The sequence below is a fragment of the Equus przewalskii genome, chromosome 32, assembly GCF_037783145.1.
Source record: "Equus przewalskii isolate Varuska chromosome 32, EquPr2, whole genome shotgun sequence".
Classification (NCBI taxonomy): Eukaryota; Metazoa; Chordata; class Mammalia; order Perissodactyla; family Equidae; genus Equus; species Equus przewalskii.
The window spans coordinates 6,395,045-6,419,232 of NC_091862.1; the positions used below are offsets into that span (position 1 = coordinate 6,395,045).

Sequence of the window (24,188 nt, forward strand, 5' to 3'; positions counted from 1 at the left end):
TGCTTCCTTTGTAATATCTGGGTAACTTATATGCCTGGCTATGTATTGAGACCATCCTTGGACAAATATTTGTCATTTTACGAGTATTGATGTGTTCTTGATGATTTCTCCAATTCACTTTTACTGTAAGACTTGAATATGGTCCTCCATAAAAAGTAACATTAGAGTCCATAACGTTGGAAGAGAAAAATCTCTGTGTACAATATATAGCAACCTTACCTCTCCATCAAATCCCCACCCCCACCCTCATCAAATTAGGAAAAAAATAGTGATTAGGAAACTAATATTGGTATTCCAATTGGGACATTTTCGTTATTTATTTATATAATTGATAGACACACCAGTTATTGCTATTAGTAAATGTTTTTGGATTTTCAGTGCATAAATAAGGATGACCTGAGATGAAGTCATTTGTAACTACATAGTGATTTTTTAAGTTTCTTATTAGGGTAGATCCAGTTTCCAGAATGTGGAAAGATAGGAAGTAGACCCCTGAAACTCCGTCTGTGTTAATAACTCAGGGAAATAGGACTGAGAGTTTGTAATGTCTGTGGTTCTGAGACCAACCTGTGGTTTTAGCATCCACCTGCACTCTGCCTTTTCTCTTCCCTTTTTTGTTCTTCCCCACATTCCTTGACTTTCTCAGAAGCTGGGATTTTAACATTCCTTCTTCTGCTTCCAGGAGCAGCTGTCGTCTGAATAATTAAGAGGTGAGCTCTTGCCTTGCTTCCACTCAGGTTTCTACAGGGCTTGACTGTTGGTTGTAAAGTGTTTCTGGGGGTCGTGAAGGGAGTGGCCTGACTCAGCAGACAGACGGGGAGCCACCATGGCTCCCCCATCAGGGAGCTGTTGGCAGTAAAACTATTTGTAGCTGCAGCTTATGTATTTTGCTTTCAAAGGAATCTGGTCCTGATGAAATTTTTTTCCCTGAGCCAGAGTTTTGGCGAGTGAAGACTTTGGGTTGGCTGGAGGATCCGGCAACAGTTAGGTCTACTGCCTGGAGAACTAATGATTTAAGAGGAAGAATTCTTGCTCTAGCATGCTTCTCTCTACCCTTGAACTCTGGCTTGTCCTCTCCAGCTCTCTGGGCTGTCCTCCGGTAGTGAGAGGTACAGACTGTAGCACACCTGAGGCAGCATTCTGTGAGCTGTCGCTTATCTGAGCTGCTGACCACAAATGTAGACTGCCCTAATCAGTAGCCATTCACCAAGTTTGGGTCTTTCTGTGTGACAGTATCTAAAGATGTTTTTAAATGAAGATGCCTGAATTAATAGTATCCGATAGGAATTGTATGTGTTTTACCATGTCGTCAATTTAGACCTAATTATATGATGCAAACAGAAAATAGTATATAGTGGAGCTCTCGTATTTCCTTCCCATTCTTGTTCATTTAGGAATTGCTGAAATGCCCTGCCAGTGGTAGGTAGGGTGATTTCTTCCTTTATTGTGGGTCTCTCTAGAGTTTTCTTCTTTCTTTCTTTCTTTTTTTTTAGGTGAGGAAGATTGTCCCTGAGCTAACATCTGTGCCAATCTTCCTCTATTTTTGTATGTGGGCTGCCGCCACAGCATGGCTTGATGAGCGGTGTGTAGGTCTGCACCTAGGATTTGAACCCACGAACCTGGGCTGGCTGAAGTGGAGCATGTGAACCTTAACTGCTACGTTACCGGGTCGGCCCCTCTTCCTTCTTTCTTGTCCATTTTTGTGTATGTCTGTAGCAACTGTGATTTCTCACTACGTGCAAACTTTCTATCAAATGTATTGATTTTTTTTTTCCATCAGCTTGATTTCAAGGAAGTCACCAAATAATCCTATTCTCAGTGTATGATACTGGAGTTTTACACTAGGTGTATATGCTTGCCTTTATACCCTGGCAATTACTGGGTACTGCAGCACATTTTATAACTCTATTTTGGGGGTAAGGAAGAAGTTCTGAAATAGTTTTTATTTGGGGCTAACATCTAAGGAACTTCTCTATTGGATCCAGTCGTGGTTGTCACAATTCTTCGTGTATAAATTTGTTTGAAAAATGCCTTCTGGCTTCTGCAGGCAATTTAATCATTTTATGCCCAATAGAATGCAAATTATGCTGGTAAAGTTAGAGAAGGGGTGGTGATGTCATTTGAGGTCTGGCTTCTGGTGGTGATGTAGTTTTTTTTTGTCCTCAAGCAATGATAAAAGAGTGATTAACATTAATGAACTAAGACTAATAAATATGTGTGAATTCTTTAATAGTTAAGAAAGATTTTTTTTAACTATTAATGTAGGAGCTTAGTTACCATAACTGAAAACTAGATAGCATTAGATGCCATTTATATGTGTAAAAATTTCAGGAAGTTTATTATCTTACCCCAAAATCGTTATCTTTGGATTGTGGGATTTTTTTGCATTGTGGTTTGCTGTGTTTTTCAGATCTTCAACATTAAGTATATAATAGTTTGCAAATACAGAAATGCAATAAATGTTATAAACACAATCTTAAGGATAGGACAAATGTATCACCATTGTAATATTTGTAGAACTGATTATACTTTTGTGAAAAATTACATCAAACAAACTACTAGTGGTAGCATCGAGTAATTTCATGTCCTGGTTGTAAAAGGAGTGTTTTCTGGAAAACACACATTAGCACCACAATTTCACTACCTTTTTTCAGTAATATTAGACACTTTTGAGGCACGGCTCAGTTAGTCACTGTGTTAGTTTCCTACTTTTGCTGTAACGAATTACCAGTCATTTGGTGGCTTAAAACAACACAAATTTATTCTCTTACAGTTTTGGAGGTCACAAGTCCAAAGTGAGTTTAGGGGCTAAAATCAGGGTGTCTGCAGGGTTCGTTTCTTCTGGAAGCTCCAGTGGAGAGTCCTCTTCCACTTTCAGGCTCCTCCTTGGCTCCTGGCCGCTTCACTCCAGTCTCTGTTTCTGCGATCACATTGCCTTCTCCTTAACTGTAGTCAAACCTCCCTCTGCCTTCCTCTTATAAGAACACCTGTGATCATCTTTAGGGGCTGCCAGGATGGTCTCCCATCTCAAGATCCTTCACTTAATCACATCTGCAAAGTCCTTTTTGCCATAGAATTTTGCATTCACAGGTTTCAGGGACTAAGACCTGGCCGTTTGGAGGAGGTCCTATTCAGCCCACCACAGTTACCATCAAGGCTTTCACCATCTCAAAGCTGGTTTTGAAGCGTCTCATTATGAACTAAGGATAACCGATATACGGCTTTGAGTGAACAGTGATACCACCTGATTTTGCCTTTTCTGAGGTCATTTAAAGGCAGTGCAGTGCTGTTCCACGTGAGGAAGCTAATATTTATTTTGTGGACTAGTTGGTAAGGCTGGCCAAGGACATAACTCACTTTTCAAGGTAGTTTTCCCAGGTGGCAAAAGAACATGTGGCTACACTCCAGGACTGAAATGGTGAATTACGGCTGGGTAATTTGCTGTACCAGGTTGCTCATTTGTATCCTGTAGAGCAGGGAAAGCTTTGTTATGCTTTTGACAGGAAATATGCCTTCATGCAACAACACGTGATCAGGCAAGCAGGAGCAAATGATCATTTATGTACATTTTGATTTCTTATTTGCCAGTTACTATGAACGTAAGACACCTCATGCTCCTGTGGAGTCGTTTGACATTGACCTGCCCTTCATAAATAATAAGTAATCTGGTCTGGTTGAAAATTAGAGTTAGAAATTTTAAATAAATTCTAGTAAAGTTATTAAGGACAAAAGAGAATGAAATTGTGTAGCTTAATTTTTTGTTTTAAAGATGTCAGTGTGGAATTTGGTTTTCATGAGGCAGTTTTAGCAGAAAGATTTGGAAAATATTGCATTATACATTGTTAGTGCAGTTAGGAGAAACTCTTAAGGGAAACATGGAATACATTTTTAAAATAGCTGCAGAATTTGATTTGTAAGAAAAGAAAAAGGTTACGGAAAAAATAAGTAAGAAAATAAGTGTTAAATTCAACAAACATTTATTGAGACTCTCCCCCCTGTGATAGGCATCAAGCCTGCATAGCTAAATGAGGAATCAAAATTTAGTCAAGATGCTGTGTGCACTTGCAAAATAATGGTCAGCAATAACAGAAGCTATAATGGAAGCATGTTTAATTATGGGATAAAGCAGGGGAAGCTCCAGAGCAGAGGTGGTATTGGAGCTGGACCTTCAGGGCTCAGTGGTCTCCTGAGTCAGCAAATAAAGAAAGGGCATTCCACACAGAGCAAGGCCTGGGGGCTTGTAAGCAGCCAGTGTGTTGGAGAAGGAGAAGTAGTTGACAAGACTAGAGCATAAGGAGCTTGCAGGAGGAAGTGATGAGGGACCAGGATGCAGGGGGTCGGGGTGTAGCCGTGACAGTTTTCTATGCCTTGCTGGAGAGTTCCAGTTTTGCTCTGTGAGTAGTGAGGAACCACTTGGTCTTAATGCTAGCAACACGCATGGTCAGATTTATTTTTAGAAAGATAGCTTTGGCAGCAGGGCCAAGTTAAATCTCACTCATTTGCTTGTGGTTAACACAGAAAGTATGACAGTACTAGTCTGGTCTATCTCGATTTAATAAAGAACAGCATGTCTGCAACAAATGCACGCTCTGTGTTGGCTTCTAAGGCCCATTCGGGCACAGGAAGCAAACGTAAAGTAAATGCCTGCAGCGGTCAGAAAGAACTTGGGGAATCGGGGCTCCTCTAAGACGGTAGGGAGCAGTGGTGCCTGTGGCTGAAAGTGAGAAGTGAATTCAAATTAAAAGAATAAAGAAAATTGGCAGTAGCTAAATTAAACACTCTGAGTCTATTGCACTGCTTCCTACTTAGGATCTTTCGGTGTTAGGATCATTAGCTATGCTTTGAAAGGACAGAATAAACAAATCTTTCAAAAGGTTTACGTACGTCAGGTTATTTTGATGGAATCGTTTTCCTGCTAAAGTTTAAAGACCTAATCTCACTTTATTTTAATGTTGTATGTTTACTTACCTGCCTCATTCTTGATGGAAGAATTATGCTTGTGCTTGCTAAATAATTGTTGAATGAGTGACTATGAATCAAAGGAGAGGAGACCATTGTCTTGTCTTTTTGTCTTCTCTAATCTCCCTTCCTGTTTCTGAGGTTCCGGACACCTTCTTGGAAGAATCCAGTCTCTACTGATATTGACCTTGAGGGTGGGGCCTCATCTCGTTTATCTTTGTGGCCCCCAAGCCCAGCATAATCCTAGTAAGTGTTGAGATGGATGAAAGAATTAACAAATAGGGGTAGCAATTATATGGTTTGATTTTTGGCATATACTAAGTATATTAAAATGTTTCATATTCTGAGAAGATGATTCATTAATTTTAGGAGAGAGATTTTAAGTCTGTCACATTTTTCTGTGCATAAATTGGAGCTAGCACAGGATGATGACTTTTTCTCTTTTTCAGTTGTCCTTTACTGTTGTTTTCATTGTTGCTTCTCCAATGATGCCCTTAGAGGGAGGCCATCATCTTACTTTAATTCTGGAATGAGCTGGGATTTTAAAGTGGTTGCTCTGTGCAGAGTGTTTAGAGTATAGATCACTCGGACACATTGGCTCTTTCCTCCCTTTTCTTTTAACTTTACAACAAATGTATTTTGCTTCATTGGGATCTGTATTTACTTGTTTCCCTAATGCAGCTTTTCTCCATGGAATACTCTCCGTAGAAACATATGCTCAAAGCTTCAAAGTAATTACAATATCACTAAAAGCTTCATAATCACATTACTGAAACTAAATGTTAAAAAATCTGATTTTCCTTGATCCAATCATTTCAATTTAATTTTAGGCCACTGCATGATTGATTGAGGAAACCTGGCAGGCCACAGTCAAGGAGTGTCTGTAATGCCTAAAGCTTGCACTGAAAACTTCAAGGCAATTTAATTTGGGTAGGAATTCATTTTAATTATTCTGAGGGTTTTATGTTTTTATTTTTAATGGGAAAAATAGATTTGTTTTCATGCTTTTAGTGTTTGACCGGCTCTGATGTCATCCATCCAGTCCTCCTTCTGGAGTGTTCCTCCTCCTCAATCTTGCCAGACGAAGACCCTGGATGATAGAAAAGTCCAGTTCTAAAACAAAGACAGGAAGTTGGATTTTTTTCATAATTGTTCTAAAGATGTTCTTTCATGTTATTTATAAGATAGATTTAAAGTTTAGCCTTTTTTTTAAAATCATGAGTGGTTCTGAAATACTGGTATCTGTTTACAGTAATCAAGCACAACTCCAGCAGTGTCTTTGCATCATGCGTTTATTCTGCCTCCATGTAATTAAATAAGAGGACATGCCTAAAGTGTCACTTATCCATGAGGATACAGAACATTATGAATAAACATGTCTACCTTTTCCTCATGGCTCACAGCGGGGCGGAGAAATGGTCATCCATCAAATTCATGTCCGTGGTTGTTCTCAAAAACCATTTAGTTTTATTTTTAATGAATTGTGGAGACAAGCGAATATGAAATTGCTTTCTGAAGCAATTTGAATTTTCCTAATTTTTAGCACAGTTTGTTTTAATCGTACACATTACAAAGGGGTAGATCTAGAATATTTACTGTCATGTTTGATACTTACTCAACTAGAAGTCTGGACATAGCTCTGAAGTAGTTTAATGTTGATTTTTATAATTCTGCTTCTAAATTGTTATTTTGTCCTCTTTCTCAAGTTCTTTTTTTAATTGGTTTTAACAATAAGTAATAGCTAATATACAAAGCTTTTGTAGTCATATACAAAGCACTTGGTGACATTTGAGTTTTTATTGAATTTCGGAAGGTGAATTTTGAACCCTAAATAATTTGCTTTTGTCGGAGTTTTGACAAGGGAAAATAAAATAATATTTCTCAACTCTTTTTATTCCCTGAATCCTTTTAATCTCTGAATCCCTGAAATAAATAATGGTCTTCTAGCCATTTTTCTGCTGCATGATGGTAGGCTTATTGTTTGATGGTACTTTTGAAAATCAAGCTTGGAATAAAAAAATATATTGCCCGTGACTCGTAGCACTCCTTATTCACTTCCTTTCCCATCCAGGCCATGTGTTAGATCAGCCTTGCCCCTAAGTTAGAGTATAACAATATCTCATACACTTAATATTTCTTCTCCACACAATAATGTAGGGAGGTGGTAGTAACAGCCCCCTTCATAGGGTTTTGCTGTGGGAGAACTGGAACTGAAGTGAAGAATTCCTGTTACATATGGAGTTCCCACAGGAGAACCCATAGATTTAGGTTCTAAAAGATAGAGAAATGATCCTGGTTTCATATGTTAATGGTTTCCTCTTGCTTCCATCAAAGAATTTCGGATGAGTAGCTTCAACTTTAGGACATCTATGTAACTTCATTGAACATTAAGTATGAGGATGGTTGCCTGAACTGGGCTTTATATCAGGTGTCATAGGTAGTTCAAGCCAGAGATAAGCATGTTGGGCCTAGGAATTGATTTTTACTCTGCTTACAAACTAATAAGTTAGCCTGTTAATGTACGATGAATGCTAGCAGAAGAAATGAGACTCATGAGTCAGAGACAAAGGACTTCATTACTTGTGGCACAGCAAATTGCATAAATATTATCATATTTATGCCAGGTTTTTTTTGCCCCCAAATTCCACAGGGTGATGTCATATGGCCCAGATGGATACTATGCATTCAGTGGGTTTGCATTGCAGATGAGAACCATTTATTAAGCTTGAAGAATCCTCCACTTTTATAGCAAGCAGTAAGCAAACCTTCTCTTTGTCTGGGGATAGACATTTCCTCGTTTTTTAGGGTTACTGGATGCATAAACAACCATGAGAATTGGCCCAGATAAAAGGGAAGTCAGGGCCATGCATTCCTTGTCCACTCAGCAAGACATGCAGGGGAATATAAGAAGCGCAGATAAAACTCTCTCTCCCAATAACCAACAGCTTTCCCCACATTATCTTAGCTTGTGATAAATTTTCACATGAGTATTCCACTCCATGGTCATTCTGATTAATTGGGTCAGCAGATACCGGGACCAAATCTGTTCAACTTGTCTCATACAGCATTTAATTCAGGCTGTGATCAATAGGATCCCAAGCAGCAGGAGGAGGCCATCTTGTAATATTGACTCCATCCATCTGCCCCCTTGCCCAGAGTCTCTGACTTAGCCTACTGTATATAAACCCCAGGTGGAGACCAGTAGGTCTTAACTAAGACAGTCTAAGTCAAGTCTGTTATCTATTATGATTCATACAAGGAAGTTTGGAATGACTTGCTGATCTTTGGTGTCATTGCCAATAATAACAAGGGGCAATAGATGGTCCAGAAAGCAACCCTCATGGCCAATGGAGAGCCATTCCATGGCCCACTCTCCCCTAGAGAGGATAAGTCACTCTAGTTTGGAATTTGCTGCTATACTTAATTTGGATCACCATTACACTGGTTTGATGAAACCACATAGACAGTTTTCTGAGTAGCTGCAGCCCTGATTGCCGTACATGGCACAACATAGGGCTGCTTCGGTATTAGGACAAGCCTGTGAATCTGTATCAGTCAGATTGAAACAAGGTTGTGCCAGTCTGGGAGTTTGCACAGGTATGAGGGGAAGGTCCATGTTTTGGAGCTGCTGCTGATGGCATCAGACACAGCAGAATAGTTCAGGACCAGACATGTCCACGTGACTTTTTCTGTTTTGTAGCCCATGGATGGGGATGACAAGCTCAGAAGTGGGTCAGTGAGCCAGATTGCCAGTCACTGCTGCTGCCACTCACATGGATCATATGACTGTTTGCCAGGGTGAAGCACTGGATATAGGGGACTAAAAGAGCGTTAATCACACTCCCTCATACCTTCTAGGATTTGAAGTGACCCCCTCCCAGTTGCCAGGTTTGTTGCTTTCCCTCACAGTCATGAAATTGGTATGTCCCTTTCCAGTAGCTATAACTTGATCTTTTCTTCAATCATCCCCCACTTGTATCAAAACCTTTTGTCTAGAAGGGCCAGGTGTAAGTGAGAAAAGATCATTTTTACAAATTTTACTCTCGAATTTTCAAAATACGTCTATGTAACTCCCTAATCTTTCTGGGGATGGCTATATAGCTTACTAAGATGTGTAGACCAAGAGGACGTGAGAGAGGTAGAGTCAGAAACCTTTTTGAGTTAATTATTTAAGTCTTATTTTACCTCTCAATGATGCCAGCAACTTGAGGATGGTAAGGGTCATAAATGTCCATTGATCACTTTTGCTATTGGCCATCGTTGAGTGGTCTTTATGGCAAAAGACACACCATTATCAGACTAAAGATAGTATGGAAAGCTAAAAATATGGCAGTTTAGTTTCAAGAGCCACAGTGGAGTGGCCAAAGTCAGTGATTGGACAGTCACCTGAAAAAAGTGTTGATAGTGGTAAGTCATTATGGTTATCTCAAAATAAGAGTCAAAGGTCTGATGTAGTCAGTATGCTAGGAGTGGACAAGGCAACCATGACCTCCTTCATTATAAGACAAACAAGCCAACTTTTGGCAGGAGTTGCAAATCTCATATGCAGTTGTAGCCTCTGCATCAGAAACATGCTTGCTTTGTGCCCTGTCCATGATGGTAGATAAACTGCCACATCTGGTATAATGAGGGATCCCGGTAGTGATGGCAGTAATCTGGTCAGCACAGGCTTGAACAACAGCTTGATTCCAATTGGTCTCATCAGAGAATGAACTCTTATCAGGGGCTTTACGTCGGTGACCCAGACTGATAGGCAGCCATGATTTATTTCCACAGTTTGTGGCCCTACAGAGGGGTGTTATTAATCTGCCTGTCTATAGTCTTTCAAATGGCAGACCAGACAGACAGCTAGGCCATTGGCAGTAGTCTAAAGGTCTGTAAAAATATAAAATGCCTGGGCCTTAGGAGCACTGCCTAAGACAAGAGTGACATCTTTCAATTCAGACCATTGTGCTCTCTGGTCCTTAACACAGTCTTCCTGAGCTGTCATTGGGGTTGGATGGCTGCTGCTGTTCAGAGGAACCATCAGCTTAGCTTAGCCAAACCATCAGTGAACTAGGCCCAGTCATTGAAAGAAATCTGTGAGTTGTATTGAACCAGAAGCTTTTTTTCAGGTGGTGGAGTGGGGAACATAGTTTCCCCCAAAGGTATAGCTTCCATTTTTTTCATGTAAAACTAAGATGGTGCTAGGGCCAGACCAGCTGCATTCTTGAATATACTTTTTCCATTTGACTAGGGTCTGTTGGGGCCTTCCCACCTCATTAATCACTGAGTCTTAATAGATGCACATGAAAATGAAGATGTCTGGTGTTCATTTTCCATAAAAGCTTAGTTGCACATTAATAGCTACTTGTTTAAAGAAAAAGAGGGGGGAGGGTGGGATGGACATTCTGGCTCCATCAAGAAGGTGATGCTATTGTATTTGGAAATGCCCTCTCTATAGGGCAGCAGTTCCTGAACATTAAAACCTCTTCTGACACTTATAGGAACTGTGGAATGCAGACATGTAGCACATAAATTCTTATTATACAATCGGATATGGAACCCACAACAAGAGCACATTTAATAAGACCAAAGGGCTCCTCCCACAAGGTTACTTTAGCTTCTCTTACCAACTGAGAAGCACCAAACCCCATCAGTTGAATTCAGTGTCCTTTCCCTCCATGGGAACTGGTAGTATGGTAACTTGGGTTGCTGTATCCAACAAAGCCATAACAGTTTGAGTCTCTCTCTTCCCCATCATCCCAGGACTGGTGTGTATGGCTTTCAGTACCACTTGGGGACAGGAAGACCTTGGATCCATGCAATCATCTTTCTCCTTAAAGCATGAGGTCAGAGGAGGGGAGAAGACAGGGATCAGGTAGTGTAGCGGGAGACAGCTGCTCCGTGTCAACAAGCAAGACACATTTACTATTAGTTTCAAGCAGCTACCCACTTGGGGCTCAACAAAAGGAACTTCTAATGTTGGTGGTCCTCCAAAAGACCATCACTGGCAAGGTCATCATTATAGACAGCACTGTATAGCTTAGAGGAGTCCTCAACTCAGTACCCACATGCACGTTGCCTTTCTGCTGGGCAGAAGGCCTTGCTGCCCCATTGTCATGATAACATGCCTTCCTCCACTGCATGGAGGAGAGTCAATGAGCAGCAACCAAGGTACCATTGGTATAGCTTGTTTCAATCCTTTTCTCTTCTCTCAGCCCCGTTAGTTGGCAGGACAGTGCGGACCCTTATTTTTCTCCCTCCTTATTAGGGTGAGAGCATTCACTCACAGATCCCAGGGAGGTTTTCATATTCCTAAACCCAACCTGTGGGCCTTTTCCTTCCTCTTTCAGAAATCCGTGTCTCTGTTAGCATCCCCTCCTTATCTCACGTCTGCAAAAGTGACCCTGAGAAATGGCCCACATAAAAAGCAGCCAGGTTTGCAGTCTTGACATACCCAGTAAGATATGTAGGATGTGAGAGTCCCAAGGAAGACTGCTTTCTCAATAAGGGGCATCTCTTTTCAGCTTCCCCTTGATGCTTTATCAGACCAGGTGGGCAGTGTTATTTCCAAAGCTGCCGAGAATGGGGTTAGACCAGTGGTTGCAATGGAATGGTAAAAGCGATTAGATTTCTGGTCTTTGGGCTAGTGAAATAATAGATATTTTCAAAGTGGGGGAAATTCTGAGTGTAGAAGAGAAAGATGACAATTAATTTTATGTTTCAGTGAGTATTTCAACACTTTAGAGTCAATGACGTAAATGTGTTGTTGGGTTGATTCTAAGTGAATCAGCTCTCCTGCCCATTTTCAATTTAATGAAAATGTAAAATTGTCCTGCTCTATTATTTGCTTTTCTCTAGTACTTAGAGACATTTTATTTTGTATTAACTTTATAAATGATAATTAAAATAAAGATATGATTTCCACTTCTTTTGACTTTCCTTGCAGACTCTTCTCAGTTTATTTGCTGGTCTTAATTGGGGCATAAAATCTGTAAGTTTCTAGTGTAGATATATGTATATGGTTCCTCATACCCTATTCAGATATTCTTACCATAAACACTTACTCACTTTTCTTGGGGCATGGCTAGATTAAATCATTAGGAATCTAAAAAATTAAATAGAACAATTCTCTTTGGATTTTCTAGGAAGTTTTAAAATATGGTATTTGCTTTTGTGTTTGTCTTATCTGAGCCCACAAATAAATTTTGAAAATTAAATTGTTCGTTTCTTTGGGATATTTTTTCCCTTTGGAAAGAGACTGTATTACAAAAAATAGTGAAACTGTTTGTTTAATATGGCAGTGAAATAGAGTATTTGGTATTTTCTCAAAATCCATCCAAAAATAACCAGGTAAAACTAAAATATTTTTATTTTAGTGCTTTGTATTAAATAATCTTTCTAAAAATATATGTTCTTTCTCTTGCTATGGTAAACACAGTAGACTGAACATAACTGTGTATTGCTTTGTTCAGAGGATATTTTATTCTCTTACAATCACCAGTTATCGTTGCATAATACTGAAGTAAAAAAAAGAAAAATAGGTTAACTTGGATGCCTGATGGTCCCATAATTTCACATGAATACTTTTAATTTTTGCTTAATAGATAATATTTATATGTATATCCTAAAAATGAGGCTGCCTTTCCATAGCATATGCGTGCAAGGATTATCCTGATTTTGTTCTGATAGCCACTATTTACAGCTTGATGGGGAAAACTCTGCTTTCCTAGTTAGGAAGCATCTTTTATATATATCAGAAGTTTAATTCACAATTTAGTGAACTTTTCTATTTTCACTCTATAGCTATTTTTATAAAAGAAGTAGTTTTTAAGTAGAAAAATCTCTTTGAAATTCTTGATTCAAGGATAAAATTATCTGGATTATTTTGCCCTTTTGCTGTGATAGCAAAATAAAAGAGAAGTTGTTTTTACACATAGAAATTCCATCAAGGCTGAGCAGTAGATGAATATAACATGTAGCTTTTACTGTGTTCTTAAGAATTTAGTGAGACATATATATTTGTATATATATATGATAGATTCTCTTTACATTTTGCAAATAGAAGAGAAAATGAAATGGATAAAAATAATGCCCAACATTTATCAAAAGCTCATGTTTTGTGTTATATGTGCTGTACTTACTTCATGCTGTTTAATCTTCACAACTTCTGGTGACACTATGGTCTCCATGTCACTCAGGAGGAAATGTAAACTCTGATGGGTCACATGGCTTATCCAAGCTTATAGTGAGTGGCTGGTAGAGTGAGGATATGAGCCCAGGTTGGGTGGCCTGGAAGCGTCTGCGCTTGGGCGACATGGCTGGCCAAGCATTGCACTGTGCTTTCTTTTATCTCCCCAATTCTCTTTCCAAGTGTTTTATTTCTTTCCTAACAGAACCCTCCCCGCTGCCTCCTGAGTCAGTTTACAGGCTAAAATAGCAGATGAAGCTAAAAAGTTTCTTTGACTTATAACAATTTCCTCCAGAATTATCTTGTTGAAAGTAAATAGCCCATCTGGCTTCCTCCTTTCACAGAGCAAAACTCCTAAGTGAGCTTTGTGACTGAAGCTGGCTGCATTCCACGCAGTGCGGCTGTTGGCCCTAAGCAAGATGAGCACAATCTGTTTCTTCTATTTCTAATAAAGGAAAAGAGTTCCTTCATTTGCCTCTTTAATTCATTGCTTGAATTTTATGTCCTTTCTCACAATAGCAGCTTTCCTGCTGTGGTCTTTTTTTTAAACATTCAGGTAAAATGGAAACTACATAATAAATGCATTTCAGTACAAAGACACTACAATGAAATAACATTAAAACTTGCATTTTAAGACCATCGCATGGGGTTGTTAGCTGTGTGACTCCCATTGATTAGCAGGGGCTGAGGGGTTGACTGAGAAAGCTGTGTTTCTGCCGCCCCGTTCTGTACCTGCTCTCTGAATAAATAGAAGCGTTTAGCGTTCTGCTCTAGACTCCACGGGAGTCAAACAGCTAAGCTCTGCACAACCTGTGAGTTCACCTCTAAGTGCCTTAATTTAGCTCTGCGTTTACCTCTAAGAAGCAGCAGGGACTGTCCCTCTGGCCCTGATAATTACCTTCCTACAGGGCTGACTGAGGGTTACAGAGTAGGGACTTCAAATGGAACCTGAATTTTCCCTGGCCAAGAAAATAATTTGATTCTTTCTGAGTCTCAGAGCAGGTAAGAATCTTGTAAACTTTATAAGCTGTTAAATGTATTATTTTAATTTCTAATTTTCTTTTGGAACCAGGTTTCAAGAGGTCATCATACAATGTTTGGCAATGTCTTTCCGTGATTGGCAACCATTCTCTAAATCTCATTATTTTGAGGAGAGAGTTCAAAAAAGCCAGTTCTTTTCCTCACAAAGGCCCGATATTGCTCACTAAATGTCAATTCAGAGATAGGGATGTCTAGATTTTATACCTGGGAACATTTCTTCCTAAATCCACTTGGTTGAGGGTACTTCTGATGAAGACAGTGGGATTTCAGGCCCCGAATACTTGGACTGGCCCTGCAGTCTTAAATTTAGATCTACAAAATTATGAGTGCAAATGATGTTGCCACATAGCTGTTTCTAAAACCATGTTCCTCTGAGGGAACAAGATCTTCAGGGGCATCACTTGAAGGGTTGGTCAGGGGAGGAGGCAGCCAATGAAAGGGCCTAGCCCTTGATCCTGCTTCTCCTGTACCCCAGCTGCACCCTACACCCCACCACAAACTACCTATTAGTGCCTGCCTGACGTCAGGTTGCCATATGCATGGGTGTGGAGGGTTTCCATCCATACATTAGAAAAGTTGAAAGGGCCAATTTCTAGAATTTGTTACTGAAGTCTTTTCTTATTTTACCATTTTTTTCATTTTTGTGCTAAAGATAGCAAATTAAAAAGAAACAATAACAAAGGAACATTGCCTATAAAGTAATACGTAAAGTACGTTTTTCCCTTAAAAACTCTACAGCTCTCAGTCTATCTCCAAGATAAATCTCTATACACTTGGTAAATGCAATAAAATTATTTGATATAGTTTAAAACTGGTTAACAAGAATACCGTTTTTCTGGAAGATTTTTACAATATGAATAAAATATGAAGTCTTTTTGTTTTACAATTCAACTGTGACCGTCTTTGAGCACCTGCTGGTGCTAGATCCTGCCAGGCCCGTTTTCATATACAATAACTAATTTAATATTCTTCAAGAAATAGTTCTCATGATCCCTAATTTGCAGATGAGGAAATCAAACTGTTTTCTATTTAGTGCCCATTTATGTTTATTCACAAATATTTATAAAATATTATGACATTCACTAAACTTTCTTAGCTGATTATGCTTTAAGAAGGCATGTTTAAGCTGCACGTTTGAAACTCAGAATGCATTTCTCCTAAAAACATTTTAAGGTGTCAGTTTAGCAAAATATTCCAGTGAGCTTTGCTGTATAGTTTAAAGGTGACCAATGGGTCTAGAATGGCCTGAGGCATTCATGTATCTAATTATTTTTTTGGAAACCAAACCTAAGACAGAAGAGTGAAGCTGAGAATTTGCCTGGTAATGATCAAGTTTCGTTCCTGATGCTCAGTCTTCTAAGGAGTTTGGGAGGAGAAGTGGGAGGGTTTGTAAGTGGGGAGGAATGAAGATACAGAAACCTTGGTTCCCTAAAGGATGTGAAGGTAGTTTGGTTCTCCAGAGCACCTCCCAGGGTGGACATTCTGGCCACAACCTCCTGTGGTCCACTGGTGCCTACGGCATTGGGCCCTTTTTGCCCAGATGGAGGGCACCATCCGTTCGGGTAGTCATGTTAGTTCTGAGATCCTAGGCTGATGAAGTCTTCACATTTTGCTCGCACTTTTTCACTCTCAGAGTCTCTGCTTTTAAGAAGCTCTTCAGTCCTCCTATCTGATGCCAACTAAAGAGGATACCAGGTCAAGAATTTGAATCTATGTCTCAAATTTATCCATCCCCAGGCCCTACTGGACTCTTAAGTAAGACATGTAGTTACAAAGCAAACTCCCCTTCCTCCCAGCACTGTGTGTGGCCTCCAGGCAGAAGGGCCACATCTGTGTTGTGGCCATCACAGTCCCAGCATCTGGGAGAGTGCCGGCTTATAATCAACTCTCAAACATATTGAATCAATGAAGGAATAGCTGAATATAATCAACACCCGCACATTTTACTGACAGCTGGAACAATGGCAATCCTGTAGAGATCATCTAAGTGGGAAAATGTTTGCCAACCACAGTGTGTATGCATTCTGCATTACAGTCATCTGAATTCATGATCAGGCTCCACCCGTTACCATCTAGGTGACTGTGTGTTATGAACCTCTGTAAGCATGGCCGTCCTCATCTGCAAAGTTGGGATAATGTTATCTACTTCTTTGAAGTTCTCAAGGATTAAATAGAAAGATCTTAGCCCTGTGTCTGACAGTATTTGTGAAAGACATGGAAAAATAAAAAGTGAGTTAGAGCATAGCTCTGCTGCTGGGAATATGTTCATTTTTCTCTTTTCTAGGTATTTAGAAATATAAATCTGTTTTGCTTTACCCACAGGATTTAAAACACAGAATTGAATAGTATAGTTATGAGTTAATTAACATGAATTAGAGACAAGGGATGAATATAAAATGCTAAAGTACAGCGTGGTAAAGATAACATTTTACTAAATTTTTTTATATGTATTAAAAGTATTTTTATTTAAAAAATGGAGATTTATTTCATTGTATTGTAGTCGTCTTTCATTAGAATCCTCAACTATAAAGGGCAGGAATATACTCGCTATACTACTTTTTAATCCAATAGCTTAACTTTTACTTTTTTCTTTTAGGTAATAGGGAGTCTAATACTAATGTCTGTTTGCTGAAACTGTCTGAAAAGGTTGAATATTTCTTAGTAGACAAATGAAATGTAAAATAAGATTTTTCCAGTAATCCAACACCTAGAATACTATTGAAATGCACAGTAAAATCTTCAGTAAATATTTCAAATATTAAGCGAAAGTTGGGTCATTTAATTTTTACCTAAATGATTTTAAAAATAGGCTTTTAATGTGGTTTTATGGTTAAATCAATCCCCTTAGATATCAATCAATAATGTATAGGCAATGAAGCCTTTTTCTGACACTGATTCATTAGGAAAGCTCATTTAAGGAGTTAAACATCTCTCACTTGTCAACACCAAGATAATTATGCACTATTAATTCTCATGTCATTTCAAAAAGTGCTATTTTAAAACTATTCATTTCATCAATCCTGAGAACTAGGATAAGGTAGACAGCCTGCTGTAAACCAATTTAAGATGTGATTACATTGCTTTATTCCTGTGATGCACGAATCAGAAAGTTGATTTAATGCGAACACAGCTTTTGAAATGTTTCTTACTTCATTTTAAGAGATGAATCTGATCAGGCAACCTTGAGAGGACAAAGGAGTTGATGTAGAAGAAAGGAGCTTTAATTTATTCTGCCATTTGCAGCATCGCTGTGGTGGGTGGGGAGAGCTGAGGGAGAAAATCAGGAAGTGGTAGTTTTTTTTGTCGTTTTATCTAAATGAAGCTTTTGTGCGTATCTGCTCTCTGCATATTAGCTGAGAATTACAGTTGTATAAACTTCCATCATCTATGGAAGAGCTAGAATATGAATTTCTTCAAAATAGAGGAATTTTGTTACTTAGCTACTTAAAGTTACTTACAAAGGAACAATTTTAAATAAACCAGAAAATCAGTATATCATGGCAGATATTTGGAAATATTGATTTCACCCTCCTGCCAAGTGTGTAGTGCTTGAAGTTCATTAATTTTCAGACTTTACATAAATGTTATTGTATAAAATTTTGTTTTTTTTAAGCTGTTTTTACTAATTTCTTGACCTTGTAGAACAATTGTCAGGATAATTTTCAGCCCTTATTTTAAAGACACATAAGTTCACAGAAGGTATTTAGTTTTACAAAGACATTATAATGGGTTTGACTTTTAATAGAAGATACACGGAAATAGTTTGTTTATAATTGAAACTATTCCACACATGCAGTCATGTGCTTCTATTGTGTGTGTGTGTGTGTGTGTCTGGAAATAAAGAAGAATGATGTTTTAAAGCTATAATTTTGCTGGCTTGAACGATCAGTGATGAAGTCATAACTGATGTGTTAAATGTTGAGTCTGGTTGTGCATTGAGCTAAAAAAAAAAAAAACAAAACAGAGACAGAAGCTCGTTGATCCTTAACTTTCCAGGCTGTCTTATTACATCGTTTCAAGCCCCAGCTAAATTGACTGGCACAACAGGTGTGCTGGACTTTTGTGTACGTGGATTGCTTTTTGTCACACTTGAAATAATTAATAGTTTATGTAAGTTACTGTTGTGGTAGGTTTAATTCTAGGGCTGACCAATTGAGCAAATTTTTTTTAGTTCATCTCACACTAAAAAATTACTAAAACCTCTTACTTGTGTTTCTATCAAAATTCTGATAAAAGTCCATTTCCATTCTTAATTTTTGCCTTCTTGTGCAATTGTTAAGTAAGTATTATGGCATAAGTTCTTTTGAAAAAGTCTCTTATAGTATCTCACTTAAGCATTGCTTTTTAGGCCAAACCAATAGCTATTTTTCTTGTTCATTTCAATTGTAATCATATTGTATTTTGTTTTTTTTTTTACCAATTGACAGTAAGGAAAAATGACATTTTGTAAATTTAACTTTATCAAATATATCTGAATTGAAATTAGTCCTTGGATTTTAATGGTTAGCGTCACTGATTCCTTTATTCAGCAAGGTTTTGTGGATCTCTGAGGAGGGCCAGAGCCCAAGTCTTTACAAACCAAAACAATTTTGGACACAGATTCTGCTGTTTAAAGCTTGTGTTTAGTTGGAGAGGCAAGCCATAAATATATAAAATAATAGCAACATACGTCACGAGGCATTTAGCAAAGGAAAAGTCTGCACAGATTGGAGTGATTGTTTACTCTTCAAAAAGATGAGCCTTGACTTGGGCCTTAAAAAATGTAAAGCATTTGTAAAATTGAGATGAATGGAAAGAGCAGGAGTAAAGCATGTGTGATTGATATGAGTATATGATGTTGAAGGACATTAGGAAGTAGGTCAGTCTGAAGTGGAGACTCATACAGAATCAAAGTTGGGTTTCAAAAAGACCAGGAAGCAGGAAGGAAGGGAAGGATATTAGCATTTAATATCTGCTATTTTCTGGGTGTTTTACTTGAATTATGCCGTTTAATTCTCAAAATATAACCCTGTAGTTTAATGTTGTGATCCCAATTTTGCAATCAAGGAAACCAAGTCTTAACCTCTTGCTGATGGCCACCAAACAAGGAAGTGGATGGAGTTCAGATGTGAATGATCGAGTCTATATGTCGTCCAAGGCCCTGCTGTTTCACTTGTACTGTACTGAAATTGATGGGCAGAACAGAGATTGTCCTGCTGTTTATGCGAACTGAACATACTCAAAACATAATTCATCTCTTTTTCTTCTTCCCAGATCAGTTTCTTCCAACTTATTTTTATTAATGGCCTTCTCATCATTCCAATCACTCAGACTTAAAATATTGGAGTCATTTTTATGCCTAAAACTGTTTTATTTCATATATGATGTTTGAGTGAAAAATGTAGGAAGCAATGAACAAAGAATAGATTTTACGTTAAAAAGCTGGTTCTTATTTGTCTGTTAGTATTGTAAGCCTAACTTATTGGTGATCTCCAGTGTACTATATATACTAATTATGTTCCAAAACTTACTAGATGTTATCTATTCAGGGTATCATCATAGTATCCAGAAGGAGTTGATTCAGCTATCTAATCTTAGCCTTGTATATTTTGTCATAATTTGATAGATTTTTTTGGCACATATTTTTTTCTCCATTCTTCAACACTTGATTATATATTGATTTCAATTGATTTTTTCTTTATATTAGTTTTTTTCTCTCCAATAAGATTCTAAAAAGGCAAGGATGATTTCATATAGTTGCTCAATATCTTCACTACGCTTTGCTCATCACTTGGTAGTCAATATGTATCTGCTAAATTAAATTATGTGAAATGATGTGAAACATATTGACATGTAAGACACCTGTAGCCTTGTTTGTATTCCTATGGCTATTTATAGCCAGTACCAACCATCCCCTAATCCTAAACCATTCATGGGAGTAATTTAATAATATTTGCAAAATGGTTACCAAAATTCTTTTAATGGACAGTGAAGAGCTCTTCAAAAAATGTTGAAGTATCATTGTTTCTGAACTCTATCACTGGTTCTGGTTTTCTGAGTGCCACTCTCTGATCAGGGAACCATTTATAGTAAGGTCTAGATTCTAGCAGTTCCTTGGGGCTTAGTTGGAAGTGAAATTTCAGGGATTCTGCTTCCAAGTATGAGGGACTAAAATCCTATTGAAATTCCCCTCCCTCCAAAAGGAAACAGCTAGGAAAACCTGGACATAATACAAAAATAACTGCCTGAAGGTACTGCAGAATGAAAAGAAGCAGAAAGACTGGTGGCCAGTGCATACCGGCTTGGAGGAGAGGAGATAGGGAGCTGTAGAAATAGATTCAAGTCTTAGTGGTGTTTAGCCCAAGGCCAAGTACAGTACCTGTGAATGCGTGGGACACAGGGGAAAAAAATCTCTTTCTGGTCAGGGGAAGCAGGAAAGTGAGGCCCTTTGGCTTTGGGAGCCACAGTCTTTAGGGTTTGACCAGGGTCCTCATGCTCATGTGATGGTTCTTGAACTTTAGGTAGCACACAGAGTTACAGGCAGGAAGACCAAGAGGAGCAAATGGCTAACAGCAACAAGTAGTTAACCAGCCTGTCTATCCCCTTATAAGGGCTTTCCACAGCCCACCAGTGACTTCCACTTAAATCTCAGTAGCAAGGGCTTTGACACATGGCCACCCTTGGTTGGGAAATGTAGCTTTTTTAACCTGGCACACTGCCACCCCCAGTAATATCAAGGTCCCATTAGCAAGGAGAAAGGGAAAAGAGATAGTGACTAGGCAACCAGTAGGATTTGCCGTAGTTACAGATGCTTTGTATTTGCTGATCTGCTTCTAGAACCTACTGTCACATCTGCTGAGATGTTCAAGCAGGGAGGAAAAGCATCCCTTATACATCAGCATAGGCTTTTGCTTAACATATGTGCATGTTAAAGATATGTGCTGAATCCTCAGTGTCCTATGATTACCATTCTCAAGGGAAATAGGTGGGGCAGCTTAGGGACGTATGTATGTGTCATCTCTGTGTTCTTCATGGCTCACAAAGTCTTGATATGACTTCCCTTCCTTGACTGTGCACTCTTTAATTGTGCTGTGATGTGAGAACATCACTTATCCAATAGAATATATAAGAGGAAATGAGGTGGGACCTAGGAATTTTTATTTGTAATAAGCATCCCTCCCTCAAGAAATATTATTTTATTTTATTTTTTTAAGGTATACTTTTTGGTGAGGAAGATTGGCTCTGAGCTGACATCTGTTGCCAATCTTCCTCTTTTTGTTTTTTCTCCCTAAAGCGCCAGTACATAGTTGTATATCCTAGTTGTAAGTCATTCTAGTTCTTCTATGTGGGATGCCACGACAGCATGGCTTGATGAGCGGTGTGTAGGTCCACGCCTAGGATCCGAACCAGTGAAACTTGGGCACCGAAGCAGAGCATGTGAGCTTAACCACTGGGCCATGGGGCTGGCCCCATGAAATGGTATTATTAAATTATTGATAATCTGCTAAAAATGGCTAGATATGCAAAAATTGATTCCATTAACTTATTCAATAGCTTTTTTTTTTTTTTTTTTTTTTTTTTTAAAGATTTTATTTTTTCCTTTTTCTCCCCAAAGCCCCCCGGTACATAGTTGTATATTCTTCGTTGTGGGTTCTTCTAGTTGTGGCATGTGGGATGCTGCCTCAGCGTGGTCTGATGAGCAGTGCCATGTCCGCGCCCAGGATTCGAACTAACGAAACACTGGGCCGCCTGCAGCGGAGCACGCGAACTTAACCACTCGGCCACGGGGCCAGCCCCCCACTTATTCAATAGCTTTTGAAGTTTCTCGATCAGTTTGCATTGAGCTTCAATTCGACAAAAGCCTGAACTGTTGCTTGAGCAGATGCTTCCCAACTTTTTGATGCCACAGCATACATGGAAAATACTACTATTTCTGTTTTTCTACTTCTGTTTTTGATGTTTGTCTGTGATTAATTTTCTATTATAGAAAACTTAAAAAATTTTTATTATTGAAAATTGAAGGATATACAGAAGCAGGGAGAATGGCGTGATGACTCTCATGCACCATTCATCCAGCTTTGACAATGGTCAGATCTTACTGTTTTCATCTCTACTCTCAGTCATCCACCCTCTCACGTCGGGCACCTAGACTGTTTGAAAGCAAACATTTGGATTCTGAATTGAAAAAATAATCTGTTTTAAAAAATTATGAGACTGGAATGTATTCAAATACTAATTTGGTATTAAGGAAATATTGTTAATATTTTTAGATGTGTTAATGGTATTTTCGTGTACTTCAAAAGAGTCCTTACCTTTTAGAAACAGCTTCTGAAATATTTATGGATGAAATAATGTAATTTCAAGGATTTGCTTAAAATTTACTTTAAAAAGTCTTCTCTATCACAAATTATTTGAATAAAAAATTCAGTGAATCCAGTGTCTAATTTCCTCACAAACAAATGAATGCTCTTCCCAATGGCTTTTCTGTTCCCAAATCCTTGAAACCTAATCAGGGGCACAGGAAAAAATTCACCAAACTCTAAATCAAAAGTTTCAAGAGGAAACTCTCAGGCAACACAGGGCTTGAACTTCCTTTTCTTCTTCCACTGAAGAGCATGGCCTTCCCTCGTTTATGCAGAACCACATTTAGAATTGAACTCTTGGCCTCAAAAACCAAGGTTTTAATGATTTAGCACTCTAATTATGTTTTCCTAATTTTTTGTTTTCATAATATATAGCAACCATTGCTACTGAGGTATCTTTTGTCTGTTATCTTATTTTATTTTTATTTTTCCCTCTCTACCATTCTTTCTCTTGTGTGTTTTCTGTAATCAATTTATGTGTAGAAAAGAGAAAAAATAACATTTACTGAACACCTTCTGCCAGACACCATGTGTAGATAGATGCTCATTTCATCTTCAGAGCAGCCATACATTGTTCATATTCCCATTGTACAAAGAGTGAATCTTGGGCTCAGAGAGGTCAGAACTACCCCAACGTCAGCAGTTAATAGGAAGTTAACCAAGATTTGGACTCTAGTTTCTCTGACTCTAAACTCTGTGCACTTCCAATTCTACCATATTTTACTATTAATACTTTGTTTGTTTTGGTGAGGAAGATTCACCATCAGCTAACATCCACCTCTTTTTTCACCTGGGGAAGATTGGCCCTGAGCTAACGTCTGTGCCAGTCTTCCTCTATTTTGTTTGTGGGGTGCCTCCACAGCATGGCTGATGAGTGGAGTAGGTCCTTACCTGTGATCTGATCCCAGGAACCCAGGCAGCTGAAGCAGAGCGTGCAGAACTTTAACCACTCAGTCACACGGCTGGCCCCCATTAATGCTTTTTAATGTTCCTAAATATTGCTTGAAGCCTCTTTAATTTCTATAGCTCTAACTTATGTTTTCCAACTCAAGACCAATTATATTTTGCTCAGAATCAGAATTCGTTTTTTCAGTTATGAAAGATCATTGGGAGTCTCTCTGAACTCAGCTTTTACATTCTTCCTTTAAATGTGCAAATGATCTGGCGAGGTAATCAAGAAATATCTGTTTCCAAAGGGCAGAAATAATATTGAACAGGAAAGTAGAGTTTTACAAAAAATTTCCTGTTGAACTGATAGAACAATGAGTGGGGAAAATATACTATAGGAATAAAGACAGAATGTTTTTGGAGATCTAATTTTACAAAGAAAGTCATGTCCTGGCATTTTTAAATGGGGCTATAAATTTAGTAATATTTCAGTGGCAATAACAGGACATTAAATATGACTCTTCATTCCTGAAATTTTAGGTTTTCTTAATGATAGTAACCATTACTGAGAGCAACCAACCTTGTGAGTATATTTAACTTAGGCTTTGAAGTAATGCTTGATATGACTTCAATTTCTGTGACCCAGAAATATTGACATGCTAATTTTCTGAGTTAAAAACTTTCTTTTTATGTTTTTGTCCTTGCTTAAATGGGCAAATGCTGGCTAAATGTCTTGGAGAATACAGTATTTTCAGGAAATGACAAGAAGTATTGATTTACCTTAT

The 24,188-nt window shown here is 38.4% G+C and overlaps 1 protein-coding gene and 1 long non-coding RNA gene across 9 annotated transcripts in view; both read left to right on the forward strand.

The window, feature by feature from the left end:
• Positions 1 to 24,188, forward strand: part of PRKN (parkin RBR E3 ubiquitin protein ligase) — a 1,214,117-nt gene that overhangs the window by 6,278 nt on the left and 1,183,651 nt on the right. The window contains exon 2 of one of the 8 annotated variants that reach the window (XM_070603186.1): positions 1,494 to 1,668. The exons of the other annotated variants lie outside the window; for them this stretch is intronic. The gene's annotated coding sequence lies outside the window, so the exon portion shown is untranslated. The remainder of the gene's footprint in view (positions 1 to 1,493; positions 1,669 to 24,188) is intronic. 8 annotated transcript variants of the gene reach the window in all.
• Positions 5,070 to 6,993, forward strand: LOC103555324 (uncharacterized). Its single transcript, XR_545986.2, has 3 exons — positions 5,070 to 5,205; positions 5,790 to 5,889; positions 5,971 to 6,993. It is a non-coding gene; the product is annotated as an uncharacterized lncRNA (long non-coding RNA).